This window comes from Vidua chalybeata, chromosome Z (assembly GCF_026979565.1).
Source record: "Vidua chalybeata isolate OUT-0048 chromosome Z, bVidCha1 merged haplotype, whole genome shotgun sequence".
Taxonomy (NCBI): Eukaryota; Metazoa; Chordata; class Aves; order Passeriformes; family Viduidae; genus Vidua; species Vidua chalybeata.
Window position 1 is genome coordinate 57,892,687 of NC_071570.1, and position 23,977 is coordinate 57,916,663.

The window sequence follows — 23,977 nt, forward strand, 5'->3', positions numbered from 1 at the left end:
GCAGTAGGCTATTTCTGTTACTGCATTTTTCTTACAGATTGCTGGAGAGCAGAGGAACAGGCCAAGAAATGACTTATACACAGATATATACAAAGGAATGCACAAAAGAAGCTCTTCAGTCAGAAACTAGTTATATTTGCAGTTAACTTAATGTAATCTTCCTGGTTATTTCTCCAAACCTGTAGGCTGGATCTTTGCTTTGTGGACAAGAATAGATTTACATTTTTGTGGGGGAGGATGGACATGTTTTGCAGGCTCATACAGGCTCTGAATACTAACTCATGGGTGCAACCTATATACACATTTTGAAAGACTTTTTCTACCCATTTTTGGTCAAAATTGTCTTCTTTCCTTATTCATCCTGACATAAGATGAAGTGTTTCTAAATATTTGGGTTTCATATTTTGTTTGTCTGGGGACCAGATTGCTATGGACGATCAGTGAATATTTGAGAAATGGACAGTCATATTAGAATATTTCTGTTTAGAATTGTCTTGATGCTGGTATGACATTGTGTCATTAATGCTACCTAAACAGCACTTTTTAAATTTCTGAAATGGAAAAATTATAATCTTTATATTATTCAAATTGAAATTACTTATGATATTTTAATTTTTTCTGTGGTACTTTATGAATTTTGTGAAATCTGAAAACACATTTATTTTTTATATTGTGTACTTATATATATACTAATATTTTTCTCAAGTAAACATCAATAACATGAAATTGTTAATTATATGGAAGTAATTTCCATGCTGACAACATCAATGTAAAGCCATCAAAACAAAGTAGTGCTCCTCTAACAAGCACTTCAGATTTTTTCATTCACAAGTGGCATAAGGGCTTCCTGGATTAGAGCTTCTCAGTAAATTATTTCTCTCTTTTGCATCCTGTTACCTTTCCCAGATTCATGGCTTTCTCCACCAGCCTTCTCAAGGTCTGGTGCTCTTTGCCATTTGACATCTCTTCATCCTCAGGGCTACTAACTGAGGCCATCATATACTGTAGCATTTCCTTTGCCACTGCTGACAACCTCAAAACATGCCAGTGCATGAAGGTTATTTTTCATGTTTAATAAGCTGCTGTGATTATACTGGAATTTCTAGCGTTTGCTGTGATGTCAAAGAGTCACCTTGTCTGACACTGTAAATGAACTTTATTTGCAAAGTAAATATTTTCTCAGAGATTTCATTTCCCAAAGAACAAATTTGAAGCTGCCTGGCATTCAGAGGTACTGGTGTATGATTGCTCACTGGCCTATGTGCTCTATTCTGCAACATTCCTCAAACCAAGAGCCAAACTAATCCACATAATTATAGTCACCTAGGTGACTCTTGGTAACTGTGTATTTTTTCTCATTACCCAGTGAGGGTGGCTGTTCTATACTATACTATACTATACTATACTATACTATACTATACTATACGCTGTATTCTGTGCATCCACCAGTCCACATTCAACAAGTCTCTGGAGTCTCAAGTTTTCCATGGGGTTAAAAAGCATAAGGGAGATGAAAGTGTTGGACTGGGTTATACCAGCACAACATCAAAAACCCTACTGCTGATCAGCCTTGGGGCAGGAGGGTGCGGCTGGCTACTGTTCAGGGAGCCCAGACAAAGGGTGCAAGTGGAAGGTGGTAGCCCATGCAAAAAAGTGAGATGACACAAGTCATCTCATTTCTCCACCTTTCAAATGAAGAAACTTAATAGCTTTGTTAACAGTGACACTGGGAAATAGAGACATTAGTTACTTGTAAGGCACTTGGAAATGCTCTGATTGAAGATACTGTGGAAGTACTAATTGTTTATTGTGCCTACAGCTAATATGTACCTTTGGGTCTGGCTTGCACAGAATAAATGATGTGTTACTAGCACTGGCCAATTAACAGATTTTAAGGGTGTAAAGCAAACAAAGCACTGTCTTTAAGGTATGCTAAAATAATTTCGTTTCACCCTGATTTTTCTCTCTGCTTTGAGACAGGTGAGTGATGTGATCTTGTTGCCTTTATCCCTCTAAAGTTTCTGATTTTTTATCGATTTTCTTGATGCATATATAGCTGGAAATTATATTTATTTGACTCAAAATCTATTCTCTTATTCTATTATTTTCTTTGCGAAAAAGATTTGATTATGACAATACTAAAAGTTTTATTGTATTAGTAAGTGGTACATTTTTTCCCTATAAAAAGTCTGATTTAAAGTATTCTCATTCCATGTTTTTATAACTCTGTCCCTTGCCCTAAAAAATCATTGACTTACCATTAAGTATATTTTGTAATCACCAGGTTTGTTTAAAAAATAGAAGATTAATTTTCTGCTGAAAAAACAAATTCAATAAAATTTTAAAAACTGTGGGAATGAAGTGTAACCACTATTTTCATTCTCAATACCTCCCTTAAAGCATGGGCTGCTCTTATTCCTTTGGCCAAATGTCAACAGGTGTGTTTTCCAGCTTTCAAATTTGCCGTAAATAATACAGACTTCTTTAGTGTGATTGAAGACTAATCAGCACCAAGACTAATCAGCACCAAGTTAGACTTTCTGCTAACTCAGTTCCACTTGATTGAAAACTCTCTTTCATAGAAGGCTTTTTCAAAAAAGCTTCCCCTGTGTGTAAGTAGAAGGAACTCCTATTAACTGGGTAAGCTTAGCTGTAAAAGTAGGGATAGCAGTTCCTGTTTGCAAAATAAGTTTCTTTCCTTTACACAGTGAAGATTTTCCCTTAGAAACATGATGCCATTGATTAATGGCATTAATTAATGCCACTTTTCACATAGGACACAAAAACTTATCCCCACTTGCATTAAGGTTGTAGATATGCCTGGATCACGACTTCATCCAGGGACTCACTACCAAGCAGGGGTCGCAAGTCATCAAATGTCATAAAATAAGAATAAGATTACAGGCTTTGGCCAGAGCAGTGAACACAGGGATAGTCAGATGGCAAGAGCTCAAAGTGTGAATGAGTACAAGAAGGAAGGTGTTATGCGCCTTTGAATGGCACCTGCCATACCACTGTCTCTATAAATTGCTTGGGAGTGGTTGGTTTTGTTTCACAAAGAGGAGCTCTCTCCTGTCACTAGTTATGTTATGCAATTAACTGCAAACCATAGGAAACAAACAGCATTTTACATTTATGCAGAAGGCTTTTGTTAAGCAGAGTCCTTACACTAAGCAGCCTCAGCAAAGAGCCTCACTATTTTGTATGATTGCTCCATAACATGAAATATTGAAAAAAATGCAGATTCTGTTTGAAATAGTATAAGGATTTCTTGTGTGGGATCTAGATCTTAAACAGCAATTCAGCATGTTGTTTACTAAATTATGCTCTCTGTTCCTATGTTTCAACAGAGAGCAGACCTTGAAAAGACAAACTGTTTATTTGTAAGGTGTTTAATGCATTTACATGCTTCAAAGAAAGACGAAACTTGACAAAATATATTCCTTCATATGTTTGAATTTTAATAGCATTAAATTATTTTTGAAGGTGCCAGAGAAGAACCAGAGGCCCCAGAATCCTCTGGATTTTAAGCTTCTGATACTCTCTGATATCCAGTGCCACTTGTGAAGTCTTTTTTTTCATATTTATATCTAGGTATCCTAGAGTGAGGAACATGAGGAGAATAGTGTCTGCAGTTCCAAAACACTGTTTCATCTCCCTTCCTTCCTTCCTTCCTTCCTTCCTTCCTTCCTTCCTTCCTTCCTTCCTTCCTTCCTTCCTTCCTTCCTTCCTTCCTTCCTTCCTTCCTTCCTTCCTTCCTTCCTTCCTTCCTTCCTTCCTTCCTTCCTTCCTTCCTTCCTTCCTTCCTTCCTTCCTTCCTTCCTTCCTTCCTTCCTTCCTTCCTTCCTTCCTTCCTTCCTTCTTCCTTCCTTCCTTCCTTCCTTCCTTCCTTCCTTCCTTCCTTCCTTCCTTCCTTCCTTCCTTCCTTCCTTCCTTCCTTCCTTCCTTCCTTCCTTCCTTCCTTCCTTCCTTCCTTCCTTCCTTCCTTCCTTCCTTCCTTCCTTCCTTCCTTCCTTCCTTCCTTCCTTCCTTCCTTCCTTCCTTCCTTCCTTCCTTCCTTCCTTCCTTCCTTCCTTCCTTCCTTCCTTCCTTCCTTCCTTCCTTCCTTCCTTCCTTCCTTCCTTCCTTCCTTCCTTCCTTCCTTCCTTCCTTCCTTCCTTCCAAGTTCCTTCCAAGTTCCTTCCTTCCAAGTTCCTTCCTCTCTTCATCCCTTCCTTCCTCTCTTTATCCCTTCCTCCCTTTCTCATCTACCTGTCCAGCTGTCTGTCCCACAGCTATTGTTTCCAGACACTTAGAGAAACTGCAGTCCAGTTTTTGGCATGCAGCAGAAGGCACTGGACAGAGAGCCACTGGACTGGTGTCAGGGTGTCTATGTCCACATTGCCATGGTTGCAGATCTTGTCTTCCTTCCTACTTCTCTCAAATGGGCAACTGCATGTCTCTGCCCAAGTTTGGCTGCCAGCTTGATGATTCAGCTGGTCCTGGGAGTTTCAGCTGCAGCAAAGTGATGAGGGCTGACTATAACAGATTCATCTTCACCTATTGATCCCTAAACAGTCAGTAAGGATTGAAGCTACCAAAGTTTGTATTTCAATTTCTTGAAATGAAAGTGTCCGGTGACTCCACTATGCTGTTACACAGACCTCCAAAGTCTATTTTTTCCCCCCCTGTTATTTCCCAGCAGAATACAGCCTTTTGTTCCTTTCTTTTGGGAAATCTATCTTAGTGCTTTTTCTGGCTCCAGGATCAGGGTACATGGGATTTCTTCTCACAAAGTGATTTGTTCAAGTTAAGAGCTAGCCCTGGCACCAACATGTCTAAACACTCTTTAGTTTCCTTGACTTTTCTCATCATTTAGATTATGCAAATTCAGGTTCCACAGACTTTCTTTGGAGCCACAAATTTATGCAAATATTTGTCTCTTTCAGGGACATAGTAGTTCAGTTTTATTGTCCATCTTTCTCACATTTTCCATTCATCTTTTGCAATTCATCGTGAGAACTACTTGGGGCTGCTTTTTTATCATTAAATGTATTGCTATAGCCACTAGACAAATACTACTACAAGTTAAAACACATACAAATGCTAATCCAGTGCGAAACCTTAGGATGTTAGTACTGGTTTCTAGAAGTACCTCAGCACTTCAGGGCGGTACTGCAACTTATGGAGGATTCTGGGTTTGTTTGTTTAGGTGGATTTTTTAGGAAGAGCTCCCACATATTCTTCCTGTGGGATAAGAGAGGAGTGTTTGAGCATTTGACAGTTTTAAACTAAGGCTCTTGCCTCATCATGAAGGATGCAGGCAGTAGTCCTTAGCAAGCACAGATGATAATAGCATTTTCTGCATACTCTTACTTTGCTGTAGAAAACACAACTTAGTGATTTCACTGCTTGTGACATGATGTCACAAACTTGTCTGGAGTAGAGTTTGGCTGGAGTAGAGTTAATTTTCTTCACAGTTTGGGATTTTGCTTTGGATTTTTGCTGAAAATGGTGTTGATAACTCAGGGTTGTTTTCAGTTTTGCTGAGCTGGGCTTGCACAGCCTGTTTTCTGCTCCTCATCCAAGCAGTGATTGGGCTGGGGGTGCACAAAGAATTGGGAGTGGACAAAGCGGGGACAGCTGACCCCAAACAACCAAAGGGATATTCCAGACCATATGGTGTCATGCTCAGCCAAAAAGCTGGGAGAAGAAGAAAGGAGGGGGAGCATTCAGCGCAATATCATCTGTAACAAATGGGAAAGCCGAGTTTAAATGCATTTCCCCATTTATGCTTTATGCTCCATCAGGAATGCATTAGCCTCAGAAACCTATTGTCCATTCAAGGACAATATCAGAATATCTATTATACTGCACAGGAAGAAACCTCAAATGAAGGTTTTAATTAGATTAATTCTTACTTTTCTGGAGCCAAGAAATTCCCTGAAGAAGTTTCTGGAACTGGGTACTTTCTTGTATGTCCCAGCATTAACAAATACTAGAAATGCCTTTTATTTACAGAATTTTGCTGCTTTTTGTGCTTCTTTCTGTGGTACTAGATGAGGAAATTTTCAAATGTGCTTTTAGAAATTCTGTACTGAAATTTCCATTAACATTTCCTACATGAATGTGATCAGCAGGAACCCATCCCTCATTTATCTCCTAGTAGACATATTTGCCATGAAATGGCTAAATCTTACCTTGTCCAAAGACTGTCTAGAGATATTCAGCCACAGATACCCTAGTGACCATCTGTCATCCAGTACAGGATAATTTGCAGAGATGGTGAGTACTTACAGATATTTTTGCCACGAGGAAATAAGGAAATGCTGAGCATTCTCCACTGTTCAACATTCTCCAATCAATGAAATCTGTGTTGTGCACCTTGTAACATGCTCTAGTAAAACTAATCCTTTTGAGAAAGTCAGCTCCTCCCTCATTTAAAATGGACACCTACAATTAATGCACTCTTCTGAATACTTTGATTTCACCATGACCTATCTCTCCCTGTCTAAGACTAGGAAAATAACAACACTTCCTCTGATGGAGATTATAAGGATAAAGGCAGTCATTACAAAACTCTTGGACAATGTAGTGAGAAGAATTATAGAAAAATCTATGAGGAAAATAATAATTCTGCACTGAGCACAAGGATTGAGTGACATATAATAAAAAGCAAGGGTGGTGATTGAATTCAGAGGTTTCAGTACAGTCTGTGAACTGAAGAACACAGGATGTTACATGGGAGAAGACTACAGGATTATGTTGTCAAAAACTATGTAAAGGCAGAGTAATTGAGGTTTTATCCTCTTGAACCCTATTGTGGTCAGCAGGAAAGAATTCCTTTGGATTTTAAGAAGGTCTGGCTTCAAACCAGGGGGTCAAGATGGGGATTCCAAATGAGGTTGTCAAATTGGTGTCAACAGAAGGTCCATGCACTGCTCTTTCACTGTGTGTTGAAAATTGTGCAGAAAACTTCACTCCGCAGTGAAACTTTAAACCTTTGTCTTTGATGGAAATATCTGGGCAGGGTATGCATGTAAATAGGCTCACTGCAAATTCAAATTAATTCAGAAGTTATTTGGGAAATTTTGGGAGCATTTGGGATTGATTCAACCACTTTGTGTTCCACTTAATAAAAACAAGGGAAAGATAGTGTCTAAAGACTGGAGAAGGAAAAAATATAGCCCTTTATGTTTATTAAGATTCATCCTTGAATTTCAGCAATAATTTAGAAATGAAGGCACATATTTTGCTTTTATGGAACTTACAAGAAAAAGGGTTTTGAAACAGTAAGAGAAGGCAAACAAGGCAGAGTGTACTGCCTGCATCAGCTCTTCCTCCTAACAGCATAAGTCAAGAGAGTTGCCTTTCTGAGTGTCAGCAGTGAAAATCTTCAAGCCACAATTTTGTTACATTAGGTAGGAAAAGTAATTTACAGCTTTTAGTAGCATATATTTTATTGCATGCTGAGGAGAAGCTGCAGTGGCCTCATATCACTGTGATGTAAAAAGATTCACTTAATAAGTCCCAAAAATAAAATGTATAAATGTCACGCTGCAAGTTTTAGTCGGAATGAAGGATCAAGCAAAAGCTTTAAATAGGAGTAAAATATTCCAAAAAAGGTACTGCTGTGTCAAGGTGCTTCATGCATACTGAAAATAGTATGTGTGATGAGTTGACTCTGGCTGGATGCCAGGTGCCTATGAAAGCCACTGTGCCACTCACCTTCTCAGCTAAGCAAGGGATAGCAAAATAAAATTAAAAACTCATGGGTTGAAGTAAGAGCAGAGAGAGATTGTTTACCAACTATTGTCACTAAAACAGAGTCTAGGGAAATTAATTTTATTAAATTAAGAATATATTTAAATTAATAAATTAATTAATTTATTACCGATCACATCAGAGTAGAATAATGAGAAAATAAAAACCAAATCTTAAAACAACTTCCTACTCACATTTCTTCTCAGGATTTATTTTCCTCACAAATTCTGCACCTTGGCAGCAGCACAGGGAATGGGGGTTGCGGTCAGTTCATCACACATTGTTTCTGCTGCTCTTTTTTCCTCAAGGAGATCACTCCTCTTGCTCCTCCTCTGCTCAAGAGTGGGGCCCTGACCTGATGAAACAGTCCTCCATGAGGGGAGGGGAGGGGAGGGGAGGGGAGGGGAGGGGAGGGGAGTTTGAGAGAGGGGAGTTTGTGATCTCTGGGGGCCAGCTGACATTCTATCAAGCACCATTTTCATTAAGACATAAGATGGAAAGGTCATATGATTTATCATGTATGTTCAAGTAATGATGCTGAGGGTGTCACAAATACATACAGGAGACAATAGACCCCGAGGTTTTAGTGTATGGGTAAAATATTCTTTAATTAAATAAATTTCAGTCAGTCTGACCTATTTTTGAACAATTTGAAGTAAATTATATGGTTTCAAGTTCTCCTTCTCTTTAGAGAACTCAAAACCAGCTGTAATTTTTAAAAAATATTTACAGTTAACTCTTACCAAATGGAAGTGAATCAGTTTTTTTTCCATTTAAAAAATAAATATGACTAGATCAAATTCTTTCCTTTATAAAAGCACATATCATTCATGCTTTTAGTTTTACTTCTTTTTTAAATATTAGGCATGGAACTCTTAAAAGTTCCTTGAACAGAGTCATGGATTTTAACAGGTCAATTCTAACACAGTGAGTCCTAATGAATCAATAAAAATCTGAACAGTTTACTATAAACACTTTAGAACAATCCTCACAATCTTCTTCCTTCTGAATGCTTCATTAATGCTGTTGTATCTTCATATGCCACTGTCATCAAATATTATCCATGGACATTGAGATATAAGAAATGCTAAATAAGAAAATTCAGAGCTTGTCATGAGTTATCCTAGGCAAATTTAAGGTATGAATTAGTGAAACCCATCACTTCTCACTGCATGAATAGGTTTCTTCACCTGAGGTGTTTGGTTGTCACTTTTCTGCCATGACTTAGCTTAAGTAATCAAAATGTTTTATCTATTTGGGACCTGTTTTCAGAAATACTAATTTCCATTTAGAAGATCAAAACATTGTTGATGGAATATGCCAAAAGGTTTTCTTTCATGAGTTTCCTCTAGATTGCTCCTCCAGAGATCACAACCTTCATCACTACCATAGGCAGATGGAATTGATTTATTTGCATAATATTTGCCTAGAATGTATTCATACCTGACTACAATGGGTGCCTTTACAACCCCTTTTTCAAAGGGATTTTGTCTGTCTCCATGTGAACACAAAACCCCTTCCTTCAGGGAGACACAGTTACACAGAAAAGAGGAGGTAACTAAACTCTTCCCTCCCATAAATGACTGGAACACTGAAAGCACATGCCCTGCCCAGCATAGACATTGAGTTCAACTTTATTTTTCAGACATAGAGAAAGGGGGCAGGAAGATGCTGGGAAGAAAAATATCTGCATTCCTTTTCATCATAGCAGCCTGACTTACATTTTATTTGACTAGAGCATGTTGTACAGAATTTTCACAGTATGAGAAAGACACTTTACATCTGAGTTCTGGTGTTTTTCTAGGATATCTGCATTGAAATTAAATGCAAATTAATTAAAGACTTAGGAAGTATGTTTGATACTGTATTACTTTGTAATATAAGAAATGAAAATGTTACATTTTAGACACTTTACAGACACTTCAGGATACATCTATCTTGTGTCAGCTGGGAAATTTTTGGCTCAGCATGTGAGGGCGATGAATTTATCTCAGTATCAGTGACTGAACTGGTGATTTGGGACTGATTAGTCTGAGCAACCCATTTGCAAATTTGAATGAAATAAGTAATTTGTGACTTAGGGAGAGAGAGTAATATCAATAATGCAAATCCCTACAGCAAAAAGTAACATAGAGGCAGTGAATTTCTCTAAGACTCACCTTACTGGCCTATACAATGGCAGTAGAAACACTAAGACTGTCTAGGTGACTGTGTATTTTAAGAGAAACATCAAAGTAGCATTAAGGCACATGACATCACATTAAAGTGAAGCTTCTTACTCAGTCAGAATAACTCACAAGTTTCAGACAATAAAAGTTGTGGTTTTGAGCAGAGAAAACTCACTTGCCCAAGGTATTCTTGAATGGGAACATCCTTGACAATGGGATTAAAATGTGAAAAGGGCTCTGATAAGGAAGATGTTAATTAAATTTGCTTCTTCCTCAGAATATATTGCTTTTCTGCATGAGCACTGTAAGTGACTAAACTCTTGAGGCAAACATCCTTGGTCCAGAGATTGTTTGTAAAAACAGTAACTTTAGAAAAAAAATTAAAATATCTGTACAGATAGATATAGTAAGTGGAGTGGGGATGTGGAGTTCTAAGCAAAAGGTCAGCAAAGCTAAATGCAAGGCAGGGTTCAGACTTCTCATTGTACTTTACCTAAATTCATGTTATTATTCTGTAGTGATTTGTTTTGCTGGCAAATTTAAAGTACAGTTGACCTCCTTCTCATGTTTAATTTTAGATTTAAAATGCCAAAATGCAGTTGTCTAGTAGATAAAATTACACTGAAAAGGGTATTAGTTGAGTCAAAGTTCACTGCCATGACTTGCATATCAGTTATTTTATTTATATTAGTATATTGCATGTAATTTTTGTTCATCTAGATGTCAACGAGTTAAATTATGTTTCCACATAAAATGTCATTTCTGATACTCAGACAGCATGGACTGTAATTTTGATTTACAGAAAAAGGGGTTATACAACAAGTCCAAAAAGACCTTGAGGTCAAATTATTTTGGAGTTTAGAGAAGTGTGTGTTTATATCTCTGTGAGTTAGTTGTTTGTTTGTCAGTTTGATACAGAAAAGAAGATGCATATGATTGCTTTGCTCCTCATCATCCCCACTATTCACAATAACATTTCTTTTTGGTCAGCTTTCACTGAATTTGACAGACAGAAGGGATCTTAAGGAAATTAAGTTCCCATATATTTAATGCCTTTGACAGCTAAGTAAAGAATTGTAACCCTAGTATGGGACCAGTTTTGGGGACAAAATTGGGAAAACCAACCATATGCATTTGGCAGCTCCAAAGCAATGTAGGGTGAAGCACCACCAGTGCTGTCTCTCGCTAGCTGACACGCCAAGCAGGCAGGAGGGCTGTGAGAAGGGAGGTCCATGTGCTAGAAGCCCAGAATTATGGGAGCCCAGATTACTGCAGTGATAGTCTCAGGGAGCTATGGAAAAGCTGAGATGAGAGTATAAAGGTTATAGGGACATTATGCACTCTCTCTTCTGAAAACACTTCTTCGTTCCTGTTTTTTTACTAAAATGTCAATTTTACTTTGACATACTTTTCTCTCACTATCTCTAACCACAGAGAAAGAGAGGACATTTTTACATGTGTAAAAATCCCTTGAATTCATCCCTTCATTAAGAAGATGAGGAAGAGGAAAATCAGGAGGTCATAAGAAATTGTTTTGAGGTGTTGCAGGAATAAAACTGTAACTATGTGTCTGCAGACTTGTGGGGGGGAAGGAGGAAAGGTGAAGCATTTTGACACAGCAGTCCAGAATATTAAGCAGATCCCGTGCCAGTGCCAGAATAACAGAAAAGAAGCAGGTGAGGGCAGAGTGGGTTAGAAAACAGAGAGAGCAGCCTGTGCAACACAGTAGGAAAAATCTCAAGTTGCCACAGGGACTTCCTCCTCTTGAGCAGCTATCTTTGAGCATAATGGAGTGTTCCACCTCCAAAATCTATCATAAGAAATCTGGCAATCCTGTTGCAGATAAATTGCTGTTCTTGCTATTTCCAGTCACACTTGGGGTGCATCCAGCAAAATGACACGTGCTGAGTAAAAGGCTTAGAAGCAGTTGTTTGCCAGCCTAAGAAGCCAAAGAGAGTAGGTTTTTTAGTATTATAAAGGGATTGTTTTGCTTTTCTCTGTAATTTCCTGAAGTAGCAATGATCCCAGAAGACCAAAATTTTTTTCAGTACGCTGAAGAGCTGAGGTACTGTCAGTGACTGCAGCAGCTGCATATTTCACCTATTCAGCATTGGTGTACAAACAGAGCACATGATTTAAGCAAGGGACTCATATGGGAGCAAAAAAAAAGGGAAAAATATGTAGTGGCAATTTTGTCCTTCCAAGTGAAAAAGTCTGAGCTTGCATTCAGACACTCAGTTTCAGCATAGATTGCTTTACTGGAATAATTCACCTTCTCAAAGATAAGCATATGTCTGCATGCTTTGCTGCATGAGGTGCATTTTAGCAAGACATTGCATTCTCAGCTACCCCATTTACACTGGCTAAAATGACACACCATTTTAGTGTGACACAGCTTTAGCAAATGAAACATTAAACTGAAGCACAATAAGAATGAAACCTTGTGGTATTGATTTGTGCAGCAGTCACTCATGGAATGTATCTCATGGAATACCCCACGGAAAAAATATCACAAAACCCAAATCATTGTGGGATACCTCTTTGCTGAAGTATTTATCTATCAAAGGTTCCTACAATACAGCTCCCCATGATTCAGGTAATACTTTCCTCTGAGGACATGTTAAAGTGGAGCTAATGAAGAGTAAAGAAATGCTTGTCTTCTATATAGTCTGGTTTTCTTTGTGTTTTGTTTTTTTACCAGTGTTTCTAGGGAGGAGGTTGGTTTGGGGGCTTTTGGTTGTTTTGTTGGGGTTTTCTTTGTTACTGGCTGCTGTGTTAGGAGTCCTGAATGCTAGTCGCTGTTATCAGCCACTTGGTTCAAATCTGGGAAGTCACACTGAACAAGCCACTATAACACGTGAAAATGGTGCGACAAGTGTATTTCACACTCTCCTTGAATCAGGTGGGCAAGGGCAAATTTCATTTTGTACTATCTTTATAGCACACAATTTGTATCTGAATCTTTAGGCTTATTGCAGTATGAAAAATACAGAAAATTAGCCTATTTGAGCTGTCAAAATTAAGTGACTTTCAGCCATTCTGATATTATGAGGTAAGGTTAAGTCTTTGAAGAATGCTATGTAATACATGTCACATTATATGGATTTCAAAACTATTCAGGGCATACTAGCAGATGGAGAGGAAGCAGAGATCTCCAAGGTATTTATTACCTGATGATGCAAGGCACTGTGACCTAACAGTTTGAATTTACTTCTCTTCTATCACTGATCATCTATCTGCACTGAAATAACTTTTATATATATAAAATATATATATTTTTATATATATATATATATATATATATTTTTATATATATACTATTTTATATATTATATTATATTATATTATATTATATTATATTATATTATATTATATTATATTATATTATATTATATTATATTATATTTTTATATAGATTTTTTTTTTTTACCTCAATTTCCCCTAAAAAGTTGACCTCTTGTCAGTCTGTCAGTTGATAAAAACTGCAGGCTGCAGTGGGCTTTTTCCCCCCATGCTGTGTTAATACTAAATATTAGTGGTCCATCTGGTCTTGGAATCTCCTTTGGCACATTGAAAACTATTGTTTCTGGAAATAACCACTCAAATGATATTGCTGATAACCTATATGCAGCTGTTTATCCAGATGTGGCCTTCCCAGCACAGATCTATTTTGACCACTGCCAGTCCTCACCACTATATGGCAGAAATGACCATGGGGAAGCTGGCAACAGCACCACTACCTCTTTCCCACAGGGTCTGTTGGGTGATCTTCAGGTATGGCTGGAAATCCTGATGTGCAGAAACAGTGGTTTATCCTGCTTAGTGGCTCCTCTTTCACCAGCTGGTTCTGTGTGAATTCAGCCTTCCCTCCACCTGGTACAGATATGAATTGAGGGTTGGCATGAATGAAGAACTTAAGCACCCCTGACTAGTCACACCAGCACCTGGAGCTCCTGAATTTCAGTGAAGCAGGCACTGCAGGCTGTGGGAATCTGCAGTGTCTGACAGTTTCTTTTCCGGACAAACCTGTTAGGCAGCATTTATTCTTTATCAGCATGCAACTCGGAATAGCTTCAGGGCTGAGACATATCCTGGGATGCTGTGGAAGAGTGCTTTAAGCAGTGCTGTGGCATCATATGAGAGGAGGGAGACTTTTGTAAAAATGTTTGGTACAACTCTCCTCTCAAAAATGCAAAAAAACTCAAGCTAAATAGTTGCATCTTCTAAATCACACATTCTTCCACAAAAGAGAGGGAGTGTAAACACAGCTGTGAAAAACCATGAGTTGTAGCAGCAACTTCTAAATTTAACTTTGCACCTTTACATTGCAGGAGACAAGAGTAACACACTACAGGGTTCATACACGTCAATGCACCCTCTATTTCAAATGTCATGTTCGAATGCCTCAGGCCTAATTGTTGGTTCAGTTGTCATAAACCAAGCAGAATGTTGACTGAAGGTCTCATGGCAAAGCAGGATAGGAGTATTGTGATTTAAGTTGCCTAGGGCATACACGACAAAGGCTTCCTTGTTTCAAGCAAAGCAAACTCATCAAGGCCATATTGTTTCAAGTTGGGGTTTACCCTGGGATCAAAAATTCTTAGAATGACCAAAAGCACAAAAAGACAAGTGATTTACAACCCCGTGGGGGAAATTTACATTAAATGCAATAACACACCAAGAAGCAAAACATCTTTCTTTAATTTTTTTCCCATATTCATCTATATGTGGTCATGGTTGTCATCTCTGCTTTTTAAAGAGAGACTGACTTCTATCACTACTTAGGTTTTGTGTTCTGTTGGCTTGGGTTGAAGGGTTTGTTTCTTTCTTTCTGGGGTTTTTTTACTTTGTGAAGAGAAGAAAAATCTGAAAGAAAAGCATAGCATGACTGCTTTCATGTCTCTTTTTTTTTTTTTAATTAAATAATAAAAAGGTTCAAACGCGCTCTGAATCCTGCACTAGAAAATAGAAAACGTCCATTCATGACTCTTCATGCTGTAATTAAGCAGCTAATGTTCCAGATGGCTTAGTTTTCAAAACTTAGTTTTCAAACAGCTCTGCTGAACACTTTATTTCAAATAGTGCAAAATCCTAACCAAGGCTTTTAAAAACTTCAGTTTTAAATGCTCCAAAACAGTGTAGGCTTTATGACATCTGCTACATGGGCCAGAGATGTAATGTGCTTTGTGCTCTGCTTAGCAGTATGCCACTTGGCTCATGCAGTTCCCAGGATCCAGCCCACACCCAGCAGCCCCTCTGGTGCAGATTCAGCACTTCTCCCAGTCAGGCATTCCCTCTTTGCATCAGTTTTCAGGTGTTATGAATGAATTCAGTAAAAGTTACATATTTGTTGTGCCCCCATGTTCATTCCAATTGTACCCCCCTTGTTATGTCTCCCACTGTGGATGTCTCTCCCTGTTCATTCCAGTTGTGCCCTGGTTGTAATACACCCCCTGTTTGCTGCTTCTATATGTCTCCTCATGTCCCTTCTAACTGTACCCTTGTTGTAATACCCCCCCCTGGTTGTTATATGCTCCCCCATGTTCACTGGGGTTGCATAATACCCTCCTGTTACCCCTTGTCAAATCCCTTTATTGTTACCCTCATTCAGTCCCTCGGGCATTGCCTTCGCTGCTCCCAAAAAGGGCGGCCGGAAACAGCCTCGGCAGTATGCAAATGAGGTGAAGCAGAACAGAATCCACCAAAAGGGCCTAAAAACACCAAACCAACGTGGAAATTTGAGGAACCAAGTGACTAGACCTAGTGGGAAGAGTCCTCCCATGCCATCAATCGAGTTCTGAAGGTCACCACCACCTAAAAGTAGCCAGACCGAGATGAGGACCCTAGTCTACGAACCACTAATCGTCTTCCTAGGCACGCTCTCGCGGACGGAAGCCCCAGTTCTGCTGTGAAGCACAACTGACCACCTCCTCCTCTGCGTTGCCGAAGGGAGCAGCAACGGTGTGCGCGACCCCTCGGGCCCCCACCCAGAGCTGATCACCTAATAAAGGCCTTTTTAAAGGAGCTGGTCTCCTGGCCCTTAATTTACATCATCAGGGGTGGGTTGAGACTTTGGCAAGGGATATTTGAAGGGAGACATCTGGCCCTTACGCACCAGTCAACATGAGAGTCCTGTTGGTTGCTTGGGAAAAATATTTGCAGTAGCACCAGCACATTAAAGCTATTTACCACAGTTGCTCATGGAGGTGTTATATATGTAATTCATGCAGTTGGGGTTGTATGCAATAGGTTGTAGTTATAGATGTTATAAGAGTTAACAGGAAAACCAAGACAAAAGGGAATTCACAGATTGAGTTGCCCGGCACCTAATTAACATTTAAAAAGCCCTAGACAGCAGGAAACAATTACCGGAAGGAGCTGGCTATTAGGTCACGCCCAAGCAAATCACAGGTCGAGGAGGGACCTAGACTCAACATCCAAGAGGAAAGACAAGGAAGAGGACATCTAGATTCATGACTAGCTGATGATCTGCTGTTCATAAGACATCAGCGGCCAAAATGCCTTCTCTGTGAGAGAAAACTGCATGAATATGCAGCTGGCCACAATGACTTATAGCCAAAGGCGGAATAATAAGTATAAAAACCCTCTGCAGAAATACAATGGCGTGCAAACTCAAAGGAGACACTGACTCTGTCCGTTTGCACCCAGACCTGCTCTGTAGACTGTGGGTGAATTCGTACTTTAAATTGTTATGCAATCGCAAATAAATTTAGTTGTTAATTATTAATTCAGATTGGCTTGTCTCTATTAACAGAGGTCAACTGAACTGAGTTTACATTTGTTCCCTCTCTGTGGCAGCCATCTGCTTGCTCTGGGAAGTAGTCTACAGATACATTATCATGTTCTTGTCCTGCACACTCAGACCTGAGGGTTTGTGCCCTTGCATGCTTCTCTAAACCAAGTCAAAACCAGCCTTCCACCTTAAATTCCTTTATTAGCAACTTAATGTGTATTGGGGAAGGAAAATATTCCTCTGAATCTTTTGTGCAGGCTTTTCTTATAATGGCATGCACATATGAAAGTGCTGTTTAATGGATGATACGTTATTTCATGTTTTCATGCTATTTGTTCCTTAGGACAAACTACTTTTACAAATAAATACTGCATTGAGCATAGAAGGCTACGTGCATTATAAATGCTTCTTTTCATATCTTACATTATTTTTGCTGGATCATTTGTGTCAACCTTTTTTATGCAGCTCCAAACTTAAAACAACTCAAGCCTGAGACCACTGAAAGGCATATTGCTTGTATTTTCCAATGCCTTTGCTAAAGGCATGTCACTTAGTACTTAGGTTGGAAAACAAGTGCTTGTCCATAGTATGGTTTTGGGAAGGTTTCATGAATAAGTTTAATTTTTAAAGCTATCAGTGATGCGAGTGAATACTGTAGTAACAAACTACTGAACCAGCATCTCATATAGAAAACCAATGAAAGGAGTGTGCTCATTTTTCTGGGTCATAGAAGACACAGAGCATTATCATTGCTACTAGTTTCCTTAAAGTAATTCTCCCATAGCTCTGGGACACAGCTGGTTGTTTGTATTCTCACATTCCTGAGTTGATAGTACTGAGTGATTGCAAATACCTTGTACGGAGGAAAAATCACTTTGTGGAATTGATTCTGGTCAGAGTCCAGGCTGTGCTCATTGTCTCTTGGCAGAATCCACTCCTGGCTGCTTTCTCAGAGTCAGGAGCAGAGCAGAGAAGATGCACAGTGTCTTTGCTTTGTTTCAGTGTCCAGAGGTCTCCTAAGGACACTTAAGCAATCCAAATTTGTCTTTCCTTGGCCTTCCAGTAGCTGAAAGTTGTTGTATGAGGCAGTGTGTAAGGCCAGCATCACCGGAGTATTTGATTTTGCAGATGAAGCTCCTCAGGTCTGGATTTATGGTTCCCACATATTGGTCCATCCACATGAAACTGCAGCAACACAGTCAATATTCTGGGTCACCATTTGTGATGTTTTGTACCTTTTTGCATTTTTGCAAATGAAGACTATTCAATATCAGATCAAGCTGGCTACAAGCAGCTTGGATTGCACCTTCTGGTTTTATATCATATTTTCAAGTGCAGGTCAGTCACAGTCCTTTTACCATATTTTCTCTGAAGTTGCAATCATAAAAGAGCTTTGAATTTTATCCATTGCAACCCCAAACACCTGTTTCTGCCTCGAAAACAGGCTCATTGTAAGTGATTCAAACCACAGATGAGAGCACAGGGAAAAGGATTGTTTGATTTACTGTAAGGCCACCATGAGATTTATTTCAAGCTCTGATAAACAGACTTCTCAAAAATCTTAAAAAGCATCTCTAGGGTCAGGACCTCTGTTTACTCATTAGACTCTTAACCCAATTATGAAAGTTTTCACTTGAACGAAAACAATTCCTTTCTAAGACCGTGACTCTTTGTGGTAGGCTTCACATCCTGCACAAGAAGTGGTCTGTGTGCTCAGAACTGTGGAGCATTGGACAATTGTATAAACTGCAAGACTATGGGAGCAGGGTAGGAGCAAGTGTAACTTGCAGACTCAGGGGAGAAATAATTTCTAGCTGATTTTAGAAAATCTGTGAGCTTAGAGTGGGAGCAGAAAATGAAAAAGGCAAAGTTCTCTAAAGGATTCCCATTTAAAGATGGAACAAGGACTGCCTAAAGAGTATCAGGGGTGTAGAGACTATACCAGTAACAGCAGCAGGCAGTAACAGGAAGCCCTCAAAGCAGGCTGGGAGTTTCAGCCGGGTGGTTCCTTGCAGTTGCTGTGGGAGATGTGGGAACTGAAAGAGGAAAAGAATGCTGTGCCCTCACCCTGGCAAGCCTGTACCACAGCACCAAGGCGTCCAGGAGGGTCGGCTCCCAGACCCGCACTTTGTGTGCTGCGCTTTACTGTGTCTCAGCAGATTTGTCACTGCTGCCTGGGAGGTCAGGAATAGGATCTGCCAGCCCGAGCAGCTGGTGGGAGGGCAGCTGGTGGCTCTCCTGCAGCCAGCCCAGCCCTCCGGGTGTGTGCAGCGCTGCGGCACTGAACACTCCATGGGCACCATGACCAGCCTCACACTGTGCGCTGCCTGTTTCACAGGATTTTTGTCTTCACTCGCCCTTGTGTTGATAACAGGACTGTTTATAAAATCCTACACCTCCTGCATGGCTTCAAACATTCCTGCTTGTGTGAATATTAAAAAAAAGAAAAAAACACACCACCACACCAATTTCCTCCTTCAAGACAAATTAGGAACAGAGTCGTTCCTAGACATACTGAACTATTAAAATGCTGTGGTATAACATACAACATTCTACCTAGAAACATCCATTTAATTATTCTACTGGGGAGCTGAGGCTCAGTTTAGGAAGATTAGTTTCTAGTTCAGCATAAAATAGTTTGTTAGCTTAAAATAGTTTGTTAGCTTTTTTATTCAAGTATATTTCTATAATTGTCTTCAATGTCTTTTTCTCTCTTCTACAGTTCTCTAAAACACTGTTTTACTAAGGACTAAAATCTCAAATATTTTCAGAAATTTGATGCAAAATAGCCTAACTGTGGTAATATTTAACAGAATTAAACAATAATATATAGGATTATACATTTATGGGTCTTCCACAGGGTTGCTTTTTGTGAACAGTGTCACCTCATTGAATTCACCCTATTGAGTGTTCCGTTGCATATCTTGCAGTCAACAAAGTTCCTCTGAAGGTATATTACCATTGCAGATATCTTTTGAGTCACTCAGATCTCTAAATCTGTCACAATTCACCCTTCACCAATTAAAAGATAACTTGATCAACCCTCAGATAGGTCTACAAACTTTGATAGAGAAAAATTATCAAAAATATTATCCAGTGTTTCATCAAATATTATCAATGTTTCAGTACAGCTTAGGACTTTAAAAAATCTAGAAATCTGCTAACTGGAATGGAAAATAAGTGTTTGTGTCAGCCTGAATGATTGAGAAATTCAGTGATTTGTGTGTTATTCTCTAATTTGATGGTTCTCAAAACAGTAAGTACTTTTTAAAAAATCATACCAAAATCCAATGTTTGAACACCCACCTTTTTCCCAGTCTGTTCAAAAAAATTATAAAAAGATTCTTGTTTCTGAGCTATAATAGTGAACAACCCAGGTGCTGTGCTCTATTATTTTTATTGCTTTCTTAGAAACCTATTTTATGTTTCCATAAGAGTTCCATGAGATTTTACCTCACTTGAGGCTGTGACCTATCATCCACCTATTTCAACATTATATATGCTGATCAGTAAATATGGGGCTAATAACAACAGCTTTGAGACAAGTTGTTCAGGCAAGACTACTTAATTTTTGAGTGTTCTGTCTTCATGGGCAATACACAGCCCTCTGGCAGGGATGGTGATCACCTGACTTGTCTCAGGTTAGCCTTGGGAAAGACCATGCCTGAAGGAGAAGCAGAATTCTCCTCTGATCTTCTGAGCAGTGAGGACTCTTCCCATGCCCAGCTCTACTCAAAGAATGAAGCAATGCCTTGCTGTTTGCTCTAGTGCATTTGGCTGAGCGTTTTGGTGACTCAGCCGCACTATAAGGTCACCTAAGACCCAGAGGAGCATGACTAAGCCCTGCTGCTGCTCTGAGTGCTTTCTCTGTTTCTATCTGGGTAGATGATAAAGACAAATAAGTAGCAATAAGTAGAGCACAAGTGGAGTATATTTGCAAAATATAGCTGAGTACAAGTTTAAGACCAGCAACTGAATCACACAGAAGAAATTGTTAGAGAAAGAGTTTCCACTTAACCTCTTTCCTTTTTTTTCCCTTTGTCATTCTTAATGCAGAGAGGAAAGAAAAAGTTGACATTCAGAAATTATTCATGACGTCCATTTGGGAGGGAAAGATTTTTTGGTAAAAAAAAGCTGTGGTCACATTCCAACCCAAAAAATATTTAAATAAACATTGCAATATTTTAGTGTTATTGAAAGCCCTTTGAAAATAAAAATAAATTCAATAATACAATATGCCATTTTGATATTTTTAAAACTATTCTGTTTCTAAAACAAACACTGATGTATCAAATGTTTGAAAGATGTCAACTTTACTGAAACGCCTGTTTCTGGGGCAACCCTGTTTGATTTACACTCTCTAAACAGATTTTCTCTGCAGAACTTTCTTGCTATTACCTTCTATTGAATTCTGCAGTCAAAACCTCTTCAGTACCTATTAGTCTTCTACCCTTTCTAAAGTGCTCTGTAGTAAGTAAAGTAAATGGGTAGGGAGAAATGGCCTTTAATATTTTACCGAGCAAACCTGGTTATAACCAACCTCCTGTCACACAGCCTTGGTTCTTGAAGTGTGTTTCATTAATTCTTCAGTGTGTCCTGTGATATCCTTTCTGATCATCATAGGATAGAGTTAATTTCCTTCACATTCTTTTTGGAGCTCTTTGAGGTGGTTTTCATTTTTGTTTCCAGATGTACCAATAGTTTTGTGCTTCTAAGCCAAATATGGTTTAAATTTCCCTTCTATTCAGGAAATGAACAAAATAATCCATGGCTATACTCATGTAAAGCACATCATTTGTCTCCCAAATGCTTGCAGTAGAGACAGAAAAAGCAACTGATCACTGGCTGTCCTTAACAATGAAACCTTCTAATTTCTAGCCGAAGACCCATTACAGTGCTGAAGTCCATTCTGCAAAGCAAATTTAAAACATTTTATCATTGTGTCAAGCATGTCAATTTATTAAGTTAAAAGACAGCAGGGATATTTGAGGGAGGTGCTTTAGTACTTCCTGCTTCTCACACACATTTGGTCCTGAGTCCCAAAAGCAAACATTATTTCACCTCAAAGTTTAAAGATTTGTCTGGTCCCAAATCATACCTGCATATCTCTGCACTCTCCAGACCACTGCCTAGACCCCCAGCTCCTGCTGTCAGTAGCAAGGAAGTGTCAGGAGAAACACCCTTCAGCTGCAATGGGAGGGAAGTCTCTGGGGAGGTTTAGGATGTGAGAGCCCAGCTGCCCTCAGCCCCCAGCATGAATCATCCTGCAGATGTTTCAGTTTCTCTAGCAGCAGACATTTGATGAGTTGCTTTCTAACCCAGTAACCTGGCAAACACTGTGTAACCTTTGTGAAGCCCAGACAGTCTGGATCAGACCTGAATGTTAGGCAAAACTTCTTAGTTTTTTCTTTCACATATGTATATAAGCACCTCATTCATAACTGGTTATTGTTTAGCTGAGCAGGGGGAACCCTAATGTTTCTAAAATATGAGCAAGCTGATAACTTAGAGAAATATGTTCAAAGATAGATATAGAATTGCTTACTCTGTGAGTCAATAAGCATGAGAGAAAATGCAGACACTGTTATATGCTGTCAAGTAAATGCAATTATTTTTCCTGTCATTCCTTGAATCCACACATATACTCACTGTTCAGGAACAAACTTGCTGTTTGGGGTTTTTATGCTAGAAAAAGAGGTAGGAGATTTTTGTTTAAACAGAGAGGCAAATAATAAATCCTGGGGTTTTGGTCCAGTGGTCTGAAGCCAAAAATCACTACAAATACCTTGCTGCACATGTTTCAGATTGACATGAAAACCCATCTATGGGGGAAAAAAAAAAGTCCCTTCAAAGTCACCTACCATTTGAAACAATAAAATCCAAACTACTGTGATTGGCAGCACCAGACCTGGAAAATTTTATTCTCGTGGGTTGTGCCATGACTCAGCCTAACACATTATCTGTGGACTTCTGGTTGTCTGGAACAAGTGAACAGATTACTCTGAACTGACTCCAAACTAGGCAGGTATCTTTTCCAACATGTGTGAGTTGCACACAATACATTTTGGTGCATTATTAATATGAGAGTCTGACTTGAGAAACAGGGGAGCACTCAGTTTCTTATCAACAAACAGCATCAACACCTTAAAAGGTGTTAAACTTTCTAATGAAGCAGGCAGTAGTAAAGATAAAAAGTTTGCAAAATCCAGTATCTGGGGTAGAAGTTGCTTCTTGCTGCAGTTTGAAAGCCCTTCTTTTCATGCTTGCCTGGAATGGGGTGATTTGAGAAGTGCTTGGAAGCAGCTGGAGTCTCCACGATTTGCGACGATGCATTATTTTTCCCGGTCCCGGGCAGCTCCAGAGAGCCTGGCTTGGGCGCTCCTTCTCAGCAGGACCGAGGCTTGCCACAATTCCCAGGCGCTTTTGCTGCCATGCACCAGGGCAGGCTGGCCACGTTCTGCAATCAGCATGAGGGAGGAGACAAAGAGGTGAAGGAATTGTCCACTTCGTCTGCGTGGATGGCTGGAAAGCTTTAATGGCGGCGGGAGCCATGGTGGAGAAGCTGCAAACAGCTCCCAATGCCGCATGGATGAAAATGGCAATGGGACTGGGGAGGCGCGGGATTTTATAGGGGGCGGGACAAGGAGGGAAGAAGCCTCCAGCCCAATGGGGATGGGTGCCGTGGCGGTGACGTGGACCACTGCGACCAACGAGAACACGGCAGGGGCGGACACAGGGCTCTGGGGCGAATGGGGTTGAGGGAACGGGGTGACAGGCACAGAAGTTTCTGGAGTGGACAGGGGAGTGGTTACAGGACTGGCAGGATGGGCTCCAATGGTAAGAGACCCGGAACAGACCACCATGGGGAGGGGAAACACAGAGGGTGCACGGGGGTACGCAGAACCAGCTAGCTAACACATATCAGACCCCTAATCTGAACGCAGACTGGGATGCAACAACGATTCAAAACAGTTCAACATATTTCTGCTCTTAATTTAATTCTGGAAAAAATAAAGTAAAGAAGGGGTAGGAGTTCGGGATGTAGTCTCTAACAGCCCAAATTACTCTAAAAACCAGCAAATATTTAAACAGATGAGATGTTCTTCTCTTGACTTTAATAGGCATCAGACAGACAGCCAAAACTAAACTTCTTGTAAGAGTAAAATTTTATGATCCAAGAAATAGAGATAATGAGCTAATAAAAATTTCTAGCTTCATGTGATATACGAATTACTATGCTGTGTGTGGTTACAAGAAAAGTGCTTTTCATGTGGATGCCAACATGGCATGTTGGCAATATCCTGATTCTGTA